This window comes from Panicum virgatum, chromosome 9N (genome assembly GCF_016808335.1).
Source record: "Panicum virgatum strain AP13 chromosome 9N, P.virgatum_v5, whole genome shotgun sequence".
NCBI lineage: Eukaryota > Viridiplantae > Streptophyta > Magnoliopsida > Poales > Poaceae > Panicum > Panicum virgatum.
Genome location: NC_053153.1, coordinates 18900538 through 18923686, shown reverse-complemented (window position 1 = coordinate 18923686; position 23149 = coordinate 18900538). Strand labels below are relative to the sequence as shown.

Genomic DNA, 23149 nt, shown 5'->3' with positions numbered 1-23149 from the left:
CATCTGTCGACAGTTTTATGCGTGTTGTGATCATTGATTATCTCCTTTCTGCTTTCAACACTAGACAGTCTGTTCCTGTACTGAAAATGCGTGCATTTGTGTACTCATAAGACATTCCCCCCATGATAATCAGAAAATCCAGTTCGAACATGAGTTTACACTTTACAGGCGGCGGTTGGCACCGGATTCTTATTTTGTTTGTTCCGCAGATCGCATTCACGCGAATACACGCATCGCATCAATCATGTGAACTTGTTTTAGCTGGGCTTAGATTTGGTTGTGCTGCATGGCTAACTTTGTTGGGGCTTCAAAAGTCGTCAAGGCTAGCCACAGTTAGCAGGCTTTCCTCAAAAAGAAAAAGAAAAAGATGCCGGAGTGCCGGTCCAGTCCAGTTTGATCTTGCTGGGATGGTTAATTTTGTTGGGCTCAAGGCTGTGTCCTAGTCTGTTTCTAGTTTGTCGACATGTTTAGGTACATACATTTGATTCAAACAAATGGATTACTTATGCTCGACGACAATGTATTTTCTGAAAATAGCCTTTTAAAAACGTTGCTGGAAAATGCGCCGAAATGGGCTGTCTCTGGGTGCCGCTCAGAAGATTTATTTGGTTCTGACCCTCGCTGGGCCAGGCGCCCAGGCAACAATCAAACACCGGCCTGCTGAATTTGCTGCCGGGACCAAGCGAAAGCAGCTCAGGCCGCAAATAGTATGCTTGCGAGCCCAAAGGCCGAAGACAAACCCAAGCCCATCAATATGAAGGAGGTTACTCGAGAAAAGTTAACCTACTCCAGAAAGGCAGCCCAACAATAAAAGGCCGTGGACCAATAGCATTAGGTGTTTTTTTTATCTCCTCTTTTCTTTTCCTAGATTTCTTTTCCTAGACTAGACTTGGCTGCAAAATATACACCATTGATAATGAAATTTATGTTCCATGGGTACAGGAGCAACACCTCCGCACAGCAGCCTCAACTATTTTCCTATCAGTTAGTCGATCTTTATAGCAATTTGCAGTGCACCATCGTGGCCAAATTTCATATAGCACCGTATGCTGCTGATTAAACACATGCTACAGAGCCACAAAGCACCGTAAACATCTATCTCCCTATATCCAAACAATGGACACCAACTGACCGATGCTGCGGCGCCTCGGCGCGCCCCAAACAATGGTTACTGAGCACGGGACGACACAGAAGTAGTACTCACGGGACGGGAATATTATTCATAAATTACAGGACAGGGGCATAGTCACTGAACAGTGCTAGTTTGATTCATCTCAGTCGCCACAGTCAGCTACCCAAATGACAGTTTTTTTGTCAAATGCAGAGCAGCAAGCTTAGAACACATTTGCAAAATATTATTGTTTACCTTTCCGGGATGGCCAGTTTTATGTTGTTGATAAGGGAAGCATACCATCATGAGTGTGGTTGCAATCTTCATTAAACTCCAACCATGAAGGTTAATGCCAGATATCTCCTCAAGGTACTTAGCAGCATCATGCAAGGATTTAGAATGTTTGTCCACACAATAATCGCAATTGTACACCACCCACCTCAATGATAATCAACCTGGATACAACGAGCATTTATACGCCACTAATAGAGAAGAAACACGAACAACAATATTTTGTGTACAAATATTGCATCAAAATAATTTGGTCAATGAAAATTGAGCTAAATTGCACCAAAAATGCAACAGTACATGGCAGGCCCTGTTCCGCTAGGCGCTCGCCTAGGCGCGATTCCGCGCGCCTAATCGCGAGTCGAAGGGTCAGCGCCTCGCCTATGGGGGTAGGTGTAGCAGCACCGTCTAAATTAAACCGGCTTAAATGCACTAACCATCATCTTAATACTTAATCAAGTTACTGTGCACTTAAAACGGTGTAACCTGACAGGCTGTCGGGTAAAATCCCGATTAAACTACTGTACTCCAGGATCACAATTGCACTTAGACCCGTACGAAGACGAGCACAGGTGTTACCAGCATACAGAAATCTTCAAATTAATTTACAACACAGGTTTTACATAAAAGGTTTAAATACAAACAACAGAGTTCAAACGCACAGCGGAAGTTTAAAACTGAGTTCGAAATACAATACGATAGCTACGACGACGATAAAAGGTGAGCTCCACATCCTGCCCACCGATGTGATGCCAACCTGCCCAATCTTCACGGGGAAGACGGGGCCCACTCGACGGTCCAACCTGGAGGAAGTGGCTGTCCACTCCAGGACGCACAGATCTCCTCGAAGTCCGCAGGGACACAACCTGCTCAGAAGGGTTACAACAACAACCCTGAGTATACTAATACTCAGCAAGGCTTACCCGACCTTGGGTATACTTAGCCCATTACCTAGACATGCAAGGCTTTTTGGCTCTGGAGTTCTTTTGCTGAAAGGCTGCTAAAAGTGAATCCTTACTTTCAGTATTTTAGCTCCGTTTAGTCTACCAAGTATTACTAAGTTCGCCTATTCATCTAAAACACACATGGTGGAACAGATTATCTTTTAGAACAACAGATACACATTCCATCGCTACCTTTCAAGACTTATTTCACTTCTTACTACGATGTGACAAAGAGATCAAGGCTCTCATAACCGCGAGTCACGGCGAATCGATCCGATTTAACCTTGCAAGGTGGACCTAACTCACACGACACATGCAAGCCCCGTCGGGCCACTCGCGTCAACTGTTTCCACATTACCACGGCATCTGAACTACGCCTGCTAAAACCCAGGTGATGGGCCCCTCGCAGTGAACTCCCGGAGAACCCGGAGGCGGCATCCTATCCAACACCCGCCAACTCCCACGCCCAGCGTAGCATGGCGGAATTCAAATTACCGCTGTAAGGTGGTACACAGCTTACCGGTTTCGACTACCTCCTACTTCCGGTATGTGGTTAGTACTGTTCAATCCTCGATCAGCACTGCCAACAACGGAACGGTCCTCAATCGACACAGGCGGAGCTAACTTTCCATCCATTCCATACCAAAACCAACTCATTTCCGCCTGGTCTCTATTTCTCTTTACTCAACAATTCATTTCAAGCCAAAGCTTAAGGGATCAAGATCCTAAACTCGCGAGTGACAGCAATCACTCGACTTCTACCGAAATCCTATTTAGCAAAGCATTTCTATCGACACCTGCATACTAGTATAGGCCCACGGTACCTAGGGAAAACATGCATACTATGGTTCCATTCAACTCCTAGAACATAAATGCACAATACTTAAATAAACAATGAATACTTTAAATTATGGTTATGCTCCGGGGCTTGCCTTGCAGGTCAGCGGGGTTAACTAGGTCTCCGGGGGCGTGCTCAACGGCGACCTGCTGCTGCTCCTCTGCTCGTGGCTCCTGGACCGGCTCAACGATCAGCTCGTGGACAGCTTCGTTCGTGGCGTCTACACGAATAAAATATGTCATGCAATAGATAGGACACAGAGCAATGCATAAGAGCTTACGATGCGAAAACAAGGTTTAAACATTTAGCCTGAAGTGTTTCCTTCGAAAACAACTACTAAAACGACTTAGGTTAGCACGGAATAACAGGAATTTGCTTTGCATGCACGAAACAAAATAACTAACCCTAGCAAGCCAGCGAAGTATAAACAGATTCACCTAAAAGTGCATAGCAACAGGCCCTGAAACTTTTACAGTGGACTATACATGAAATGAGTAATCCACTGCAAATTTTTCATAATTTTTAGAGTAACAAAACAAGTGGTACAAAATAAACTAGGTTAAACACAAATTGAATTTTCATCAGAGAAAAAATGATAAAATGCATGATTAGGTATTTTTCCTCTGAAGAACATGATTTTAGAAACCTAACAAAATTGGGTTTGCCATTTTTGGATTTTTCTACAAATTTCTAGGCAATTATAAATTTCTCAGCCGGAAATAAAGAAAAACAACTAAAAGATAAAAGGGGGAAGGGGAACTGACCACCGGGCCCCACTTGCCAGTGGCCCAGCCCGGTCCCTCCTCCTCTGCTTTGCAGCGCACGGGCGGCGCGCGGCCAGGCGCAGTCCGCGGCGGCGCTCCCCGCCGGCGGGGCCGACCGGCGGTGCTGCGGCGGCGCCGAGCCGAGGCCTAGGGCGGCCGGGGCTGCGGGCGGCGGACGGCTCACGGGGAGGCGCAGGGCCAAGGGCGGCGGCGGCATGGGACGGCGCAAGGCCAAGGCGGCGGCGGCGCGTGGTGTTCCGGTCCGGCAAAGGCCGGCCGGCGGCGGAGGTGGGCGGCACCGCGTCCAGCGGGTCTCGGCGGCCCTAGGGCGCGCGGAGGCAGCGCACGGGCTGGAGCAGGGGGAGCCGGCGGCGTGAGCAGGTAGCGGGCGGCGCGTTCCACGGCGGCGCGGCGGCACTGCGAGGGCGGTGGTGACGGATTCCGGCGAGGATAGGGTCGGGGAGTAGGAGGGGGCCGCGATTGAGCTCACCGTGGGTCGATTTGGGGCGGAAGATGGCCGGGAGAGGGTCGTCGATGGAGAGGGGCGGAGCTCAGCGAAGAACGTCAATGGCGGCCGTGGTCTGCGGGCTTTATTCGGCTCGGGATGGGGTCGACCGAGGTCGGGAAAGGGTGGAGTGATTTCGGGGTGAGGTCGCGCGGCTCTGGGTGCGCGGAATCGAAGCGGAGTGGCGAGGGTTGGCCGGCGGGACGGACGGCGGCGAGCTCGAGCTCGTGTCTGCGCGACGCGAACGCGAGGAAGGAGAAGGGCGAAGCGAAACCGGAGACGGCACCGCGACCGGATAAGGACGCGAAGCACGGCGGGCGAGGATCGTCGACGGCCGACGCGTGGAGGAGCGCCGACGAGCACAGTTGCCGGTATGGCCGGCGAGCTGCACAGTGAAGACACTGTTTCTTCGTTTAAATGATTTTTGCCCGAGTTTGACTAGTTGAAACTCAAATTTTCATATGGGAACATGAAATTTGGCCAAAATAAAAGTTGTAGAGAAAAAGGAGATCTACAACTTTCGTTTTGGGCGAAAGTTGATTTGGAGCTCGGATCAAGGACAAAAACGAGATCGAAACAGCTAAGTAGATGTTTACTGCGCGAACGCGATTAGCGTTAACGACGAATTTGAGTCCACGATTAGCGAGTTAACTCTTGATTAGCGAGACGATTAACACAGGGGTGTTACAGCCTTCCCCCCTTAAAGGAATCTCGTCCCGAGATTCAGGCACAAAGGAATAAAGACAGGCAGAAGGGGTTCGAAGTTGTAGTACCTGGATGAGTGTTCAAAAATTTCGGATACTTGGATTTCAGAAATTCCTCCTTCTCCCAAGTCGCTTCATCTTCGGAGTGATTACTCCATTGAACTTTGTAGAATCGGTTGGTTGTGCGACGAGTAACTCGATCCTTGCGATCAATGATCTTGATAGGATGCTCAGAATAGGTGAGATCAGACTCTAATTGAATCGAGTCACTTGCCACCACTTCAGTCGGAATTCTAAGGCACATTCTGAGTTGCGATACATGAAAGATGTTATGAACTGCAGAAAGATTTGCTGGAAGATCCAACCGATAAGCCACAGGACCGCATCGTTCCACAATTGGATATGGACCGATGTAGCGGGGAGCTAGCTTTCCCTTTATTCCAAACCTTTGCACACCTTTCCAAGGTGATACTTTGAGATAGACGTGGTCACCGACCTTAAAGACGAGTGGATCTCTTCTTTTATCTGCATAGCTCTTCTGTCGAGATTGCGCAATCTTTAAGTTGGCTTGGATAAGGCGAACTTGTTCTTCGGCCTCTTGAACCATGTCGGGCCCAAAGATTGTTCTTTCCCCAGTTTCAGACCAATTCAGAGGTGTACGACATCGACGACCGTATAAGGCTTCAAATGGAGCCATTTTGATGCTTTCTTGATAACTATTGTTATAAGAAAATTCAGCTAATGGCAAACATTGATCCCATTTCTGTGGATAGGTCAAGACACATGCACGAAGCATATCTTCCAGAATCTGATTAATTCTCTCTGTTTGGCCATCTGTTTGAGGGTGGTAAGCAGAGCTACGAATAAGATGCGTTCCCAAGCAAGCATGTAATTGCTCCCAAAAACGAGCAACGAACTGAGTTCCTCGATCGGAAATGATAGTCTTTGGCACACCATGTAAACAAAGTATGCGATCCATGTACAATTCCGCATATTGCTTAGTCAAGTACGTCGTCTTAACTGGAAGGAAATGTGCCGACTTGGTCAATCTATCCACTATAACCCAAATAGAGTCGTAACCCTTTTGAGTTCGAGGTAAGCCGACGATGAAATCCATACTTATATCTTCCCATTTCCATTCTGGAATACTCAAGGGCTGAAGAGTCCCAGCTGGTCTGAGATGACTGGCTTTAACCCTCCGACAGATATCACACTCCGACACATACTTGGCTATTTCCCTTTTCATCCGAGTCCACCAAAATCGTTGCTTCAGGTCTTGGTACATCTTGTTGCTACCCGGATGAATTGATAATCGTGACGTATGGGCTTCATCAAGGATCTGTTTCCTGAGCTCAAAATTCTTAGGCACCACTAATCGGTTCTTGAACCATAACACATTCTCAGTATCTTGGTGGAAGCAATTCACTTTAGGGTCTCCTTCTGATAGTCTTCTCTGAATTTCCTTCACCCCTTTATCTAGCTTTTGTGCCGCTATGATGAGATCGCGAAGAGTAGGAGTAAGCTCTAAATGAGCCAATGTGCCATGTGGTACAATACTTAAATTCAGCTTTTCCATTTCAAAGCAAAGAGATTCGCTTAATGGTATAGCTGAGATGCAATGACAGTGAGCTTTGCGACTCAGCGCATCGGCAACTACATTTGCCTTGCCAGGATGATAATGCACTTCGAGCTCATAATCTTTAATCAACTCAAGCCATCTTCTTTGACGCATGTTCAAATCAGCTTGAGTGAACAGATATTTGAGACTCTTGTGATCGGTATAGATGTTGCACAATGAACCTAAAAGATAGTGTCGCCAGATCTTCAGTGAATGGACCACAGCTGCTAATTCAAGATCATGAGTGGGATAGTTTTCTTCATGACGCTTGAGTGATCGAGATGCATAAGCAATCACTCGGTTCTCCTGCATCAGAACACAGCCAAGTCCTGTGCCCGAGGCATCACAGTAGACATCGAATGGTTTTGTAGTATCTGGTTGGGCCAAGATTGGAGCAGAAGTGAGAAGTGTCTTCAATTTCTGGAAAGCTTCCTCACATTGATTACTCCAATAGAACTTGACAACCTTTTTCAGAAGTTCAGTCATCGGCTTCGCAATTCGGGAGAATTCTGGAATAAATCGTCGATAATACCCAGCTAAACCCAAGAAACTGCGGATTTCAGGAACTGAAGTGGGAGCTTCCCAATCGAGTACATCCTGTACTTTACTGGGATCCACAGAGATGCCCTCAGCAGATATGACGTGACCGAGGAATGGTACTTCCTTCAGCCAGAAGTCACACTTGCTGAATTTGGCATAAAGCTGGTGCTCTCTCAGACGCTGAAGTACTATATGAAGATGATGAGCATGCTCTTCCTCATTCTTGGAGTAGATTAAGATATCATCAATGAAGACCACGACGAACTTGTCTAACTCCGGCATGAATACCGAATTCATGAGGTACATGAAATAAGCTGGAGCATTGGTTAATCCAAAGGACATCACCAAATACTCGTATAACCCATAACGAGTAGAAAATGCTGTTTTTGGTATATCCACCGGTCTGATTTTTATCTGATGATAGCCAGATCGAAGATCTATTTTTGAGAATACCTTAGCTCCGGCTAGTTGATCAAAAAGAATATCGATACGAGGAAGTGGATATTTGTTTTTGATGGTGACTGCATTCAGCGGTCGATAATCCACACATAGCCTCAGTCCGTGATCTTTCTTCTTTACGAACAGAGCCGGGCAACCCCAAGGTGAGGTGCTCGGTCGGATATAGCCTTTATCCAGCAACTCTTGTAACTGGATTTTTAATTCAGCTAACTCACTGGGAGTCATTCTATATGGCCTGCGAGATATAGGCGCTGTGCCAGGTTGTAACTCAATGACAAACTCAATATCCCGATCGGGAGGCATGCCTGGCAAGTCCTCCGGAAACACATCGGGGTATTCACAAACCACCGGAATTACTTCTAGAACTTTCCCCTCCAAATGGTATATGACAGTGGCTGGAATTGCATGCTGGGAAAGATGAATGTCCATAGAACCATACATGGAAGAGTTGAACTGAAGAATACGAGAAGAGGTATTGATGATAACGCCATGCTTCTTCATCCAATTCATTCCAAGTATGATATCTATCCCTTGACTTGGAAGAACAATGGGAGTAAGTGGAAAAATTTTCCCACCCAAGTTAAGGGGAACATTTCGAACTACTTGGCCAGCATTTAATCGGGTGCCAGGTGTCTGAATAATGTATGGTCTCTCTAAACATGTTACTTGTAAGTGAAGTCGTGTCACACATGCTTCACTGATAAAGTTATGAGATGCTCCAGAATCAAATAGCACAGTAACAGGGCAGTGATTAACGGAGAACGTACCCGCCATCACTTGAGTGCCCTCTGGAACTTCCTCCAGAGTGGTGTAGTTCACACGACCAGTCTTGGCAGGTACAACCTTCTTTTTCTGATCCTTCTGGCTGGAACCTTGACTCAGTGCTGGAGTCTTGTAGATATTCTGCCGAGGTGGCAGACGGCAGTCTCGTGCAAAGTGCCCCAGGTTACCACAATTGTAACAAGGGTAGTTGGTGGGACGTGGAGCTTGTATCATTAGGGGCCTCTGCTGCTGTGTCGGGAAACGAGGTACCCACGGCTGCTGTTGCTGGGGTGGCCTAGCTACCCAACGGCCCTGCTGTGGAGGACGGTTTGAAACCTGCTGATTCCCTGTCTGAACCAGCTTATATCTCTGGGGCGCATTGCTGGAGGATCCAGCAGGTGCCTTTCTCTTCTTGTCAGCTTTGTGTGCCATTGTGGCATCTTCCTGCGTGATGGCCTTATTAACCAGATCAGTAAAGTTGTTGCATGTGGTGAGAGCTAGCTTGTCCTGAAGCTTTGTGCTGAGTCCCCTTCTGAAGCAATCTTGCTTCTTCTCATCAGTATCCACATGAAAACCGCCGTACTGAGATAGCTGATTGAAGGTTTGAGCATATTGCAGCACGGTGTTAGTCCCTTGTTTCAGGGCTAGGAACTCTGCCATCTTTCGCCTCATTAAGCTCGTAGGGATGTGGTGAGCTTTAAACGCTACCACAAACTCATCCCAAGTGAGACGTGTACCAGCGGGAAGTAAAGCCTTATGATTGACCCACCATATTTTCGCAGGTCCTCGCAGCTGTTGCGCTGCAAAGGCGGCTTTGTCCATCTCTGTGCAATTGAGGATGCTGAACTTATCCTCAATGGTGCGAATCCAGGCATCAGCCTCAAGGGGATCATCGGCCTTGTGGAACAGAGGTGGCTGGGTGGCCAGAAAACCGACATAGTCCGTTTCTGCTGGTGCTAGCGGGGGAGCATGTCGACCTCTGCCGGCATTGACCTGGGCTTGCACCAGTTGCCTTATCAACTCCGTCTGCTCGTTGCGGTCTGCGATAAGAGCTGCAACAGCTTGAGCCAAAGAGGGAGGTTGCTGGGGCAGTGCCTCGTGATTGTCATTGTCATGGTTATCACCCATCTGCAAAAATAATCATTCCCCTGGTTAGCCATTTCGCTAGCAAGACTAATCCATGCAAGTAAAGAATGTGCATATATAATATGAACACACGGCATGAATCATTTCTCTCGCGAGATGGTTCACCAAGGGAATTAAATTTACTTGCTTCGGTTGGAACCGTCTCAACAATTTCCGTCCAGAGTAGTTCTAACGTATGCAAAACTAAACCTCGCTCAACAATGTTTCAGATTTGAAGACGGTCGAAGCGCAACTCATTGCTGAAATTTCACACACTGATAGAAAAGATCAACACGGAAGTAAAATTTACAATAAGCAGCCACGCTGCTTCAGCTGGAACAAGGTTCAGTACAACCCAAGCCGTGCTACGGCAACAAACTAACATGGGAGAAGGGTTCACAAACGACCCTACAACACACCACTACGGGGTCTTACACGACCCGACTACACACCACACTAGGAGGGTTATCCTACATGACTCGAACTACCGAGCCACAAAAGAATTCTCAACCCAAGGTTAGCCTAAAGCTCTATGTTGGTCATCCTACCCAACTATCCTACAGTAAGGCTACACTGCAAGGGGAGAATCAACACTATCCATCCACGTCCTCACGGAGTCCCAGGTCCCGACTCGACTCCAGACACTCCCTCGATCTCCTCAGGGTCCTCTTCCTCTTCTTCTTCTTCTGGCTCCTCCTCTGCTGCATCAGCCTCCATCTCTGCTGCTGCCTGCACCTGAGCCTGGGCATCCTCAATCCACTCCTGGGCCTGCTGAAGCTGCCCCTCAAGGTGCTGCACCATCTGAGTCCTGTTCTCTAACTCCTCCTGCAACTCCTGAATCCTGATCTTCCTTGCTCTAGACTTGGCCTTCAGGGTCTTGATCTTATCCTGAGTACCGATCATGTGCTGCTCATGGAGGTGAGCCTCTCGAGCCTTGCTCCTGCATATCGCATTTTCCTCACGAAGCTGCTCATACATGTTGCTCAAGGCTGAGGAGTAGCTGAACGAGAGTGCTGTCCTGACGCTGTAGTCGGGCATCATGATGTTCAGGTTGCGGTTAACCCGATCTGCATAGGCCTGAGTGGTCTCATCCCTCAGAGGAAACACACTGTAAGGAGTATCTATCACCTCTGCATTATGCTTCTCTGAGAACTCCTCAATAGCCCTCCTAGCTGCAATCTCCCAGGAGTCTGCCAGCTTCCTACCATAGACAGTGAGCTGCCACGAGTCCCAGTCCAAGCGAGCGGGGCACGCAGGAATCTTCACGATCATCTGACAGCGCTCAGTGCCCAGCAAGCTAGACTCGTGTCCGGAGTACTGTGGGGGCTCAGTGTAGTCAAACGCCCTGAGCATCTGCCACAGCAGACGAGGAAAGTGGCCGGTGTGGAGGGCACTGGAATGCGCCCAACCCTCAGCGTCCACGATCACGTGCGTGAAGCTAGCCATCTGTAAGAACACATAGCGCTGACGTAAGTGACAGTTTTCAAAAGAAACAGGTTTAAACTTGGCAACGCAACACAAATAAATTTTTAAGAACACATAGTAAAAACATGGTGATCCAAATAAATTTTTGCGAAGCGTAACCAAAAGCGACAAAACAAACAACAACTCAGGAATGAAAGGTGCATGCCACGTTCTAGCGTTTCTCACCCAAACAAGTACCAAATTATGGTATACGAGAACAATCGGTGGCACAATTACGTACTCTCCCTATATATAGACTAGTCGTTCCTACGATCAAGGATTTTATAACGCTCTTACGTGGTTAGTTTCCTGCAGAAGAACACAGAGACAAATATAATATCCATTTCTGGACCCTTCGTGCCAGCACACACGAACGGCCCCCATGTGTCCTACGCCACACGGGTAACGCATATGCAGTTTCCCACATATTCACACATACATTACCATCCACTATAGAGATGGCACCCAGACGTTCGACGCTGAATGGGCAGCGCTGCATACGTCATAACAACGTATTCACTTCCCGTACACTCGCCTTACGGGACATCCAAGGGTAGACATGTCCCAAGGGTCACGGTCATGGCCAACCGCATGACAGGTTTACATCTCGTAACATTGCCTTACGAAATGGCCGTGATCACAATCACACGACATGAAATCCGCACTCCATATCAGGCGGCAGATAGCGACAGGCTCGTTTGAATCGAGCCTTATCACCTCCTCGTATGCTCAACATACGGGACCCGCGCACGTATGAAACACGTGGGCTATTCTAAGGACTACCAGAATGCTTACCTTGCTTACCTCAGCGTAGGTGCGTCGTTACCGAAATAAGGTTTAACAAAAAGTAAAAGCTGGAAGTGCTGGAATAAAATAGATACTTAGTTGCCACCTAACTTATACAACATAATTAGGGCATACGAACTATCTATTCTATTCCTTAGCGCATCTAGCGTCAACTTTTCGAAAACCCGAAATCGTTGCAAGGTAATCACCCCAGTGCAATTTAGAGCTCTGATGCCAGCTGTAGCAGCACCGTCTAAATTAAACCGGCTTAAATGCACTAACCATCATCTTAATACTTAATCAAGTTACTGTGCACTTAAAACGGTGTAACCTGACAGGCTGTCGGGTAAAATCCCGATTAAACTACTGTACTCCAGGATCACAATTGCACTTAGACCCGTACGAAGACGAGCACAGGTGTTACCAGCATACAGAAATCTTCAAATTAATTTACAACACAGGTTTTACATAAAAGGTTTAAATACAAACAACAGAGTTCAAACGCACAGCGGAAGTTTAAAACTGAGTTCGAAATACAATACGATAGCTACGACGACGATAAAAGGTGAGCTCCACATCCTGCCCACCGATGTGATGCCAACCTGCCCAATCTTCACGGGGAAGACGGGGCCCACTCGACGGTCCAACCTGGAGGAAGTGGCTGTCCACTCCAGGACGCACAGATCTCCTCGAAGTCCGCAGGGACACAACCTGCTCAGAAGGGTTACAACAACAACCCTGAGTATACTAATACTCAGCAAGGCTTACCCGACCTTGGGTATACTTAGCCCATTACCTAGACATGCAAGGCTTTTTGGCTCTGGAGTTCTTTTGCTGAAAGGCTGCTAAAAGTGAATCCTTACTTTCAGTATTTTAGCTCCGTTTAGTCTACCAAGTATTACTAAGTTCGCCTATTCATCTAAAACACACATGGTGGAACAGATTATCTTTTAGAACAACAGATACACATTCCATCGCTACCTTTCAAGACTTATTTCACTTCTTACTACGATGTGACAAAGAGATCAAGGCTCTCATAACCGCGAGTCACGGCGAATCGATCCGATTTAACCTTGCAAGGTGGACCTAACTCACACGACACATGCAAGCCCCGTCGGGCCACTCGCGTCAACTGTTTCCACATTACCACGGCATCTGAACTACGCCTGCTAAAACCCAGGTGATGGGCCCCTCGCAGTGAACTCCCGGAGAACCCGGAGGCGGCATCCTATCCAACACCCGCCAACTCCCACGCCCAGCGTAGCATGGCGGAATTCAAATTACCGCTGTAAGGTGGTACACAGCTTACCGGTTTCGACTACCTCCTACTTCCGGTATGTGGTTAGTACTGTTCAATCCTCGATCAGCACTGCCAACAACGGAACGGTCCTCAATCGACACAGGCGGAGCTAACTTTCCATCCATTCCATACCAAAACCAACTCATTTCCGCCTGGTCTCTATTTCTCTTTACTCAACAATTCATTTCAAGCCAAAGCTTAAGGGATCAAGATCCTAAACTCGCGAGTGACAGCAATCACTCGACTTCTACCGAAATCCTATTTAGCAAAGCATTTCTATCGACACCTGCATACTAGTATAGGCCCACGGTACCTAGGGAAAACATGCATACTATGGTTCCATTCAACTCCTAGAACATAAATGCACAATACTTAAATAAACAATGAATACTTTAAATTATGGTTATGCTCCGGGGCTTGCCTTGCAGGTCAGCGGGGTTAACTAGGTCTCCGGGGGCGTGCTCAACGGCGACCTGCTGCTGCTCCTCTGCTCGTGGCTCCTGGACCGGCTCAACGATCAGCTCGTGGACAGCTTCGTTCGTGGCGTCTACACGAATAAAATATGTCATGCAATAGATAGGACACAGAGCAATGCATAAGAGCTTACGATGCGAAAACAAGGTTTAAACATTTAGCCTGAAGTGTTTCCTTCGAAAACAACTACTAAAACGACTTAGGTTAGCACGGAATAACAGGAATTTGCTTTGCATGCACGAAACAAAATAACTAACCCTAGCAAGCCAGCGAAGTATAAACAGATTCACCTAAAAGTGCATAGCAACAGGCCCTGAAACTTTTACAGTGGACTATACATGAAATGAGTAATCCACTGCAAATTTTTCATAATTTTTAGAGTAACAAAACAAGTGGTACAAAATAAACTAGGTTAAACACAAATTGAATTTTCATCAGAGAAAAAATGATAAAATGCATGATTAGGTATTTTTCCTCTGAAGAACATGATTTTAGAAACCTAACAAAATTGGGTTTGCCATTTTTGGATTTTTCTACAAATTTCTAGGCAATTATAAATTTCTCAGCCGGAAATAAAGAAAAACAACTAAAAGATAAAAGGGGGAAGGGGAACTGACCACCGGGCCCCACTTGCCAGTGGCCCAGCCCGGTCCCTCCTCCTCTGCTTTGCAGCGCACGGGCGGCGCGCGGCCAGGCGCAGTCCGCGGCGGCGCTCCCCGCCGGCGGGGCCGACCGGCGGTGCTGCGGCGGCGCCGAGCCGAGGCCTAGGGCGGCCGGGGCTGCGGGCGGCGGACGGCTCACGGGGAGGCGCAGGGCCAAGGGCGGCGGCGGCATGGGACGGCGCAAGGCCAAGGCGGCGGCGGCGCGTGGTGTTCCGGTCCGGCAAAGGCCGGCCGGCGGCGGAGGTGGGCGGCACCGCGTCCAGCGGGTCTCGGCGGCCCTAGGGCGCGCGGAGGCAGCGCACGGGCTGGAGCAGGGGGAGCCGGCGGCGTGAGCAGGTAGCGGGCGGCGCGTTCCACGGCGGCGCGGCGGCACTGCGAGGGCGGTGGTGACGGATTCCGGCGAGGATAGGGTCGGGGAGTAGGAGGGGGCCGCGATTGAGCTCACCGTGGGTCGATTTGGGGCGGAAGATGGCCGGGAGAGGGTCGTCGATGGAGAGGGGCGGAGCTCAGCGAAGAACGTCAATGGCGGCCGTGGTCTGCGGGCTTTATTCGGCTCGGGATGGGGTCGACCGAGGTCGGGAAAGGGTGGAGTGATTTCGGGGTGAGGTCGCGCGGCTCTGGGTGCGCGGAATCGAAGCGGAGTGGCGAGGGTTGGCCGGCGGGACGGACGGCGGCGAGCTCGAGCTCGTGTCTGCGCGACGCGAACGCGAGGAAGGAGAAGGGCGAAGCGAAACCGGAGACGGCACCGCGACCGGATAAGGACGCGAAGCACGGCGGGCGAGGATCGTCGACGGCCGACGCGTGGAGGAGCGCCGACGAGCACAGTTGCCGGTATGGCCGGCGAGCTGCACAGTGAAGACACTGTTTCTTCGTTTAAATGATTTTTGCCCGAGTTTGACTAGTTGAAACTCAAATTTTCATATGGGAACATGAAATTTGGCCAAAATAAAAGTTGTAGAGAAAAAGGAGATCTACAACTTTCGTTTTGGGCGAAAGTTGATTTGGAGCTCGGATCAAGGACAAAAACGAGATCGAAACAGCTAAGTAGATGTTTACTGCGCGAACGCGATTAGCGTTAACGACGAATTTGAGTCCACGATTAGCGAGTTAACTCTTGATTAGCGAGACGATTAACACAGGGGTGTTACAGTAGGCGGACCCATAGGTGTCGGCAGCTCGTCGGCGGCGCCGACGGGGATGGAGGAGCGTCCGGCGGAGGTCGCCGGTGGGGGAGGAGGAGTTGCGGGCGGCAGCGGGAGCTCACACGGGCTTGTGCGGGCGGCGGCGGGAGCAGGCGCGAGCGGCGGGCGTCCGGCGGAGGTCGCCGGTGGGGGAGGAGGAGCTGCGGGCGGCGGCGGGCGCTTACACGGGCTTGTGCGGGCGGGGGCAGGCGCAGATGCAGGCGGCGGCGGGCGCGGGCGCATGCAGCGGCGGCGGGTGAGATGCGAGAGAGGCAGAGGATGCGGGAAACGGGGAGAGAGAGGGTTGAGGGTTTAGTTGGGCCTTGAAATGGACTTCAAATGGGCCTTTTTCCCTTTCTCTTTTTTCATGACCACTCATCTCCTTTTTTTATTTTCTTTTAAGTATTTATACATGTATTATTCATCGCCTAGAAAAACGCCTAGCAACACCTAGGCGCGATTACTCCCGACTAGGCTCTAGGCTGAGGGTCGGCGCCTAGAATCCGCCTAGCGCCTAGCGGAACCATGATGACAAAAAGAAGTAAAGCTTACACTTTCCATGTCAGGACACGGAAAAGGAAGTGTTGTGAAGCGTCCCCTCATAAAAGAAGACTTAAATGTGATACAAACATCAGTCCCAGGAGGCTGATGACACATTTATTACATCAGATGGTTCATTACCGTACAACTCTACGCGGTAGTGAGCAGAGGAGCGCCACTATCGCGAGGAATACAATCCACACACACGCAACGATATTGAATATAAAAAGAAGGTCATCAGAGTCTTGCGCCATGCGGTATCTCCTGCAGGTGACCCTAATCCACAAGCAAGACTGGGTGCAGGACGGTACCTCTACTCAACGTCATCAGGCACAAAGTCTGGATCTTCTTCTGTAAAAATAAAGAATGGGGTGAGTACAAACGTACTCAGCAAGTCCAACCACACCCACGGAGGGGGTATAAACATAATAGAATGCACAGGGTAAATCAAGGATAAGGCTAGGGTTTGATTTGCGGAAAGCAATATTTTATTCAGGGGTTCATTTGAAAGAAAGTATTTTTCAAAAACCAGTTTTCTTGTACCGAGTAACACGAGGGGTTGATCCACACAGGATCCAAGTTTTAAGCTGCTACCGGACTCCTCATCCGCCGTAGCACACGGCACAACTGCCGGACACATTTCCAAAACAACTCACGCCAACCCATCCCACAATAAACGCTAGTTATGTGACCACACTGTAACTCGCCCAGTACCGTGGGCACGGCTATTCGAATAGATTCTTAACTCTGCAGAGGTGTGCAGCTTTACCCACAAGCGAGGTACCGCAACTCGATCACCTTAGTGTCGGTGCAGATCCCAACAAAGCCATTACCCACCTTAGCTAGACCTGACTAGCCATCACGGGATGCACCAAGGGGTTATCGACCTATCACAGAAGTTCTAACCGGGGCATAAGTCACAGAACTAATCCCTTCTCCTTGTTCACCCATTGCTCTCAGCTTTCCTGATGGCTATCAGATTAACTAGTGGGGTTTATGCTAAGCCATTGCCCATACAACGGTCGAGTGGTTTGCACGATAGTAGAGTTAGGTGAGACGACACACCAACTCGGTCCTTATTGTGACAAGATGGATATCTCCATTCCTTGCCCTGCCACACAGGCACGAGCACACCAATCGACAAATCACACAGAAATGCCATCCATCCCATCTAGACACATCTTTCGAAAAGTCCTCTTTTATCCCTTCCCACACACACACCTTTTCTTTGTAAAACAAGTTGTATTGTGCATAAGATCCTAAGCGTTCTAGCAGCGATTAACGTCCAAACAAAACACATTCAGACATTAATCTAGGTGGTCAAGGAATGGTTATAACAAATCAAGGGGTGGCTATCTAACCGTGTTTTCAGCAGGCAAAACATATGCAATTTTGTAAAACAGGCCAATAGGTTGTGTTTATAAAAACTAGGACAAAACATGCATCAAAGGCGCGGGATTGAACTTGCCGTCTTCGAAGCCTTCGGGGAGGTCCGGGTCGAAGCACTGTCCTTCGGGCTCTGGGTCGCGGAACTGGTCCTCGTTCGCTGGCTCACAATACTGCTCGTCAACGGGCTCTCCTTCGTTCACACCGTGGTCTACGACGCATACAAAAAAACACACAATCAAGAAAAAGAAATAAAAGTTTTATCGCTGAGCTCGAATCGGAAATAATTAATATATGGAGTTCAGAGTAATAATTTCGGGCGGTTTCCTAATGGCATGGACAAAACTATGTCATGAGAGGCGTGGTAAAGTTTTAGGTAGATTTGAGGTCATTTAGCGCATGAAATGATAGGTTATATAGAGGTTTAGGGGTTAAATAAGGGTTCAGAGACTTGTTTGTAATTATATTTGAGGAGGCAGGGGCTTGGTTTGTATTTTAGAAACTATTTGGGTCATTCTAAAAAGGGTCGAGGGCTCAATTAGAATTACGTTTATATGGGAAAAGGGTTTATTTGGGAATAAAAACTTAGACAGGGTTTCTTTTGAAAAAGGGCAAACAGGTGGAAGGTCTCTTTAGGAGAAAGAGGGAAGGCTAGGGGGTTTTGGGCATAATGGCCCTCCCCTTCCCCTTCCTCCCAACTGCAGAACAGGGGAGGGGGCCGTGCGGCGCCGGCGGCGGCCAATCCGGCCGACCAGGGCCCTGGCGGCGGCCGGGAGCGAGGGGGGAAGGAGGAGGGAGGCGAGGGGGTCAGATTCCCCCGCTCACCTTGGACCGAGACGCGGCGAAGAGGCGGGGTAGTGGCGGGGTGCGGCGGCCGGCGGAGGCTAGCGTGGCGGGGGCGCTAGAGGCAAGGAAGTGGTGGGCAGGGCAGCGCTGCGGGTTGTGGGAGTGGAGGAGCGGCGCTGGGGGTCCCTTTATAGGGCGCGAGAGGCGGTGGGGCGGTGCGGGGTTGGTGGAACGCGGCGGTGGCGGCCGGCGAGCGGTGCGGGGTGGCTTAATGGCGCTCCGGCCGCTCGCTCGTGTCGTGACGCGGCGGCGCGGGCGGCGAGGCAGGATGGGACGCGTCGGACAGGCTGCGAGCGGCGCAGGCGGTGCTGTGCGTGCACAGGGCGGCCGGTGGCGAAGCGGGGCGCTGCACGTGGGCTCGGAGGGCACGCGGTGTTGCGGGTCGGCGCGCCGGGCGTGTGCAGCAGCTGCTCACGCGGCTCGAGCAACGGCGGTGCACGGCGAGCGGCACGGCCACGTGAAGCGCGTGCGCGCGTGCGCGGGGCCGGGCGTGCAGGGCAGGAAGCGGCGAGCGGCGCGGCGGCATGCGTGTGCGTGCGCGCACTGCAGCGCCCACGCAGTGGGGCAGCGGCGTGCTGGGCGAGGCGGGATGCGCGGCCCAGGGTGGCGTGCGCGCGGCAGGTGGCCGGTGCCGTGGGCGAGCGCGGCTTGGTGCACCGCGGCGCGGCGAGCGCGTGTGCACGGGCCGGGCTTGACGCGGTGCTCGGCCAAGGAAGGGGGGTCAGGAGCGGGGCGTGCGTGAGGAGGGACAGGGCGTGGCGGCGAGCGGCGTTTGGGGGGGCGCGCGGGAGCGGAGCAGAGGAGGGAGAATGAAGGAGAGAGGGGAGAGAAAAAAAAGAAAAGAAAAGGAAAATGGAAAAAGGGAAAAAAAGGAGGGGAGAGAGAGAAGAAAAAGGAGAGAGAGATGGAGAGATTTGTGCTGCGATCGCGGCGCCGGTCGGCCACGCGCAACGTCGGGCACGCGTGCGCGGTCGGGCGCGACGCGCGGGTCGAGGGCGAACAGGGTGGTGGATTCAGATGTCGGGGTCGGGTCTTTCGAAGATCGGGAGATCAGGCGGGGAAATGGTATGAGCTCAACGACGAAAAACTTTTGAAACCATTTAGCGCGTGATTTATTTCGGTGGTTTTTGGGATATTACATGTTGTAGTGAGCTCACCATCTCTGGTTTGACATCAAAGTCATAATTAGCTAGGACCATTTTCATTCCTTTGCTCATCTGGAGGCAATCCTCCTTTGTCAGCTCCAATTCTTCACCAGGCAATAAATGATGCATGCAATTCTTCAGGCCCCACGCCCCCACATCAACTCCAGCACACAATCATCAAACAAACAATATATTCCCTGAAAAGCCCGTTGAAAAATTGATGCTCAGAATGGTTCACACACATAACAAAACAAGGGAGCTAACACTGACCAGGTGTTCTTCAATGATTTTTTGTACTTAAGTCTTCAAACAGATAGTTTCAGATCAGGTTCGATGTGTTTCTGGACCATTTTAGCAAGCTGTTCGTTAACCCCAGTATAAATATTAATAGCACTGGCTTTGTCCTCAAAAGTTTGGAATTCCTTCAGCCAAACAGCCTGATAACAAAATGAACAAGGATAAGAATGTTAGGGGAAACAAAACAATCAGTCAAACATCATGCTATGCATCTCCATCAACTACAGGGGGGTAATCAGCGGGTGCATATGCGTCAATTTGTAAAGAGATATAGCTTGCTTAAGTCCGTAACATTGCAGAGTAAGTCAGAATTAGTTCACACGCTAGCAATGCAATGTATTTTGAATACAGATAATAGCTGTGTTCTTTGGTAGTGGTACCGTTACCATGTCAGGGCTCAATCTGTTAATCATCCCTAGCTAGCAGTTACCAACCCAAAACTGGCACATGCCAATACACCATAGATATAAATCACCAATCGCTTTTTGAGATGTCTCTTTGCACCTACGGTGACCCTTTAGGATACAGTTTTTGGACATCACAGTTCCATCAAGGTAATGCTTTACAACCTTTTAGGAGAAAAAATGTATTTGCGGTCTGATAAATCAGTAAGGAACTAATGAGCAAATGATCTCATATTTTTTTCATTTGTTGTGAAGAAAAATAAATGGAGCAATCATGAATGTTGTAAGATCACTACTCAGTCCAAATTGACTACAAGCAACATAAAAGATAACAATCACAAAGGAAGTAAGGGGTCCAGGCTTTTTTTTTGCCACATAATCCTTGGTGAAATCAACCCATATATCCTGCAGGACAAGGAGCATAGAGAAGAAAAATTAGACAAATAATAGCAAGCACATGGGTGACACAAAGAGACTGTAATATCAAAAACTACCTCAACGGCACGTGGCCGGAGGAGTTTAACCCCATCATAAGTCATAACTGAAAATCGCAAAGCCAGAGGGAAAAAGAACCAATATCAGTCCACCATTCCCCAATTGGACAGAGAGAAAAAGAACCAATATCAGTCCACCATTCCCCAATTGGACAGCTGAAAACAAAATTGAAGCATATTCGAGCAAGCAGAAATACTAAGGAAAACCGTAGTTGTCCAAACGGAGCGCTTAGTCTGTGGATCAGACGCTCAAGGCCCTCATCCCCGCCAGATCCACCAAACCCCGCGACTTCATAATTCATACCCAATCCCCAAACCTAAGTAGGCCTAGGGTCTTACAATCGTACTCCAGTTTCCCCTACGTCCACGATGGGATTGAGAGCGGAGGATGGCAGTGGGGCGGTTTAACTCTCACCTAGTCCGCCGAAGAATTCTCGTTTCTGCACCTCGCCTCGCTCACTCCTCTTCCTCATCGTCGCCGGCGTCCTCGTCCTCGCCCTCGTGCTCATGCGCCTGCGACTGCGCCATCTCCTTGCCCAGCGCCCGGGCCACCGCCTCCTCCTTGCCCAGCGCTAGCGAGGGCAAGGTCTCCGCCTGCCCCTCCTCCCGCCGCTCGCCGTCGAGGGCAAGGTCGCCGCCGCCTGCTTTTTCTCCTTACCCCGCGCCATATATGTCGAGAGTATAGTATGCTTTCGAGCCCAAAGGCCGAAGACAAATCTAAGCCCATCAAGATGTAAGGGCTAAGTTTGAGCGGGACCTGCTACGCCAGAAAGGCAGCCCAACAATAAAAAGCCGCGGACCACTAGCGTGAGGTGTTTTTATCTCCTCTTTTCTTTTTCTTTTTGTATTTAAAAAATATTATGTTAATAATTAGGCCGGTGTATTGAGTTCTCAGTTTTGAAAAGAAAATTTAAACATTTACTTTACATGCATTCAGTATTTCCACATAAAAAAAAGTAAATTTGCACACTAAAATGTTGATCTGGTATATGAAAATACTTTATTCAAAATTTCGGATGAGTTGATTGAGTGCTTTATGTGAAAATTTTTGAAATGGTATATCCAAAATAAATTCAGTATATCAAATGATGATTAAAAATAAAGATAAGAAACATTTATGTCTCATTTTGGTGCCTTTACTTTAGAGAATACGGTGGTTCAAACATATTGACAAACGCATTTCAAGTCTGAGATTCTAAGCTAGTTAATTAGTTGCCCATCCTTTTTTTTTGCGAAAAGGAAGATATATTAAATTGGAGCACAGTACATCCCCTTTTACAAAGAGGACCCCGAAGAAAAGAGAAATTACAGATCGGTCCCTAGGCCTCCTGTTCATCGCCCTCATCGCCACCGCTCCACCTTGCGTAGCAACATTTAGAAAAAGAGCAAAAATAGAAACGCTGAGACTATGACCTTTTGTTCACAATACGAACCTTATGATACTCTCATAGTCTCATTTGGGGTGGGGGTTATTTTTCTCTTCTTATTCCTGGTTTCTCCCTTTTTCTACTTTTTCCTTTTCTTCTTTTTCCTTGTTTAGTTGGTGAAAAAATTTAATAAAAATTTTTTTGCGAAGAGAATTTTACCATTTAGGAGTGGTAAATATAAGCTAATCGTAAAACTAATTATAGATCTCGTCTAAAAATTACAAGATCAATTTAATGAGAGTAACTAGAGGGTAATTAATTCATAATTAGTAGATGATTACTGAAGTATTACTATTGAAAATCTTGATTAAATAGGCTCATTAAATGTATCACAGTAACAGTTGGATGAGGAGAGCGAGAAGAAGGTGGAGGGGGGACCATTGGCGGAACGCCGGAACGTAGCTCGTAGCTACTGCTACCCTCCGGGCTCCGCGGTCCAGTCGACAGCCATGATCGAGAGACGCACCTAGAGAGAGCACGCTGCTCGTCAGAGATGGCGCCAGATGCCGAGATGGCAGATGGGTGGATGATGGCATCTATCGACGTTGTGCCGGCCGAGACAGCAGGCGTGCCATGCATGCGCTGCCGGCCGCTGCAGCCCCGGCCCGGGCGACCGGACTGGCCGTGCATCAGCGGCAGCGGCCGGCCCAGCAGCAGGCAGTTATTGCAACCCCCACCGATGCATGATAATGGCGGCAGCGGCAGCGGCAGCGGCAGCTCGCGCCCACGCCCATGGGGAAGCAAGCAGTGCAAGCGTGACGAGACGGGTGGGCATTAAGGTGCGTTTGGTTGGAGAGTAGTGTAGGATGGAGCGGTTTTATTTTTAATTTTGGAGATGGAGCGGTTCTTATAGAGCTGTTTGGTTGGAGGGACGGAGCGGCTCTATTTATTGTTTGATTAGAGGGATAGAATGACAGAATTTTTACATCTGTTAGCCTCTGTTTGTGGGGCATGCTTGCAGGTCATCTTCCTCCTCGAGCTTCTGTTCGCGCGCCACACATCTCGCCGCCCATCCTTGCCCCCGGAAGCGGCTTCGTCCGTCGCGCCACCACGCTGCCGTCGCTCATGCCCTCCACCGCGGTCGC

General features: G+C 49.3%; 1 long non-coding RNA gene across 3 annotated transcripts; it reads right to left on the bottom strand.

The window, feature by feature from the left end:
• Positions 1-889: 889 nt before the first annotated feature.
• LOC120688556 lies at positions 890-21319 on the bottom strand. 3 transcript variants are annotated; one of them, XR_005681166.1, is made up of 6 exons: positions 21053-21303; positions 20638-20684; positions 19713-20548; positions 19455-19639; positions 1367-1566; positions 890-1291 (listed from the first exon to the last, which is right to left on the bottom strand). It is a non-coding gene; the product is annotated as an uncharacterized LOC120688556 (long non-coding RNA). The 3 variants fall into 3 exon arrangements; XR_005681165.1 differs by having other exon boundaries at positions 890-1566; XR_005681167.1 differs by lacking the exon at positions 20638-20684 and having other exon boundaries at positions 890-1566; positions 21053-21319.
• Between the last annotated feature and the right edge of the window lie 1830 nt (positions 21320-23149).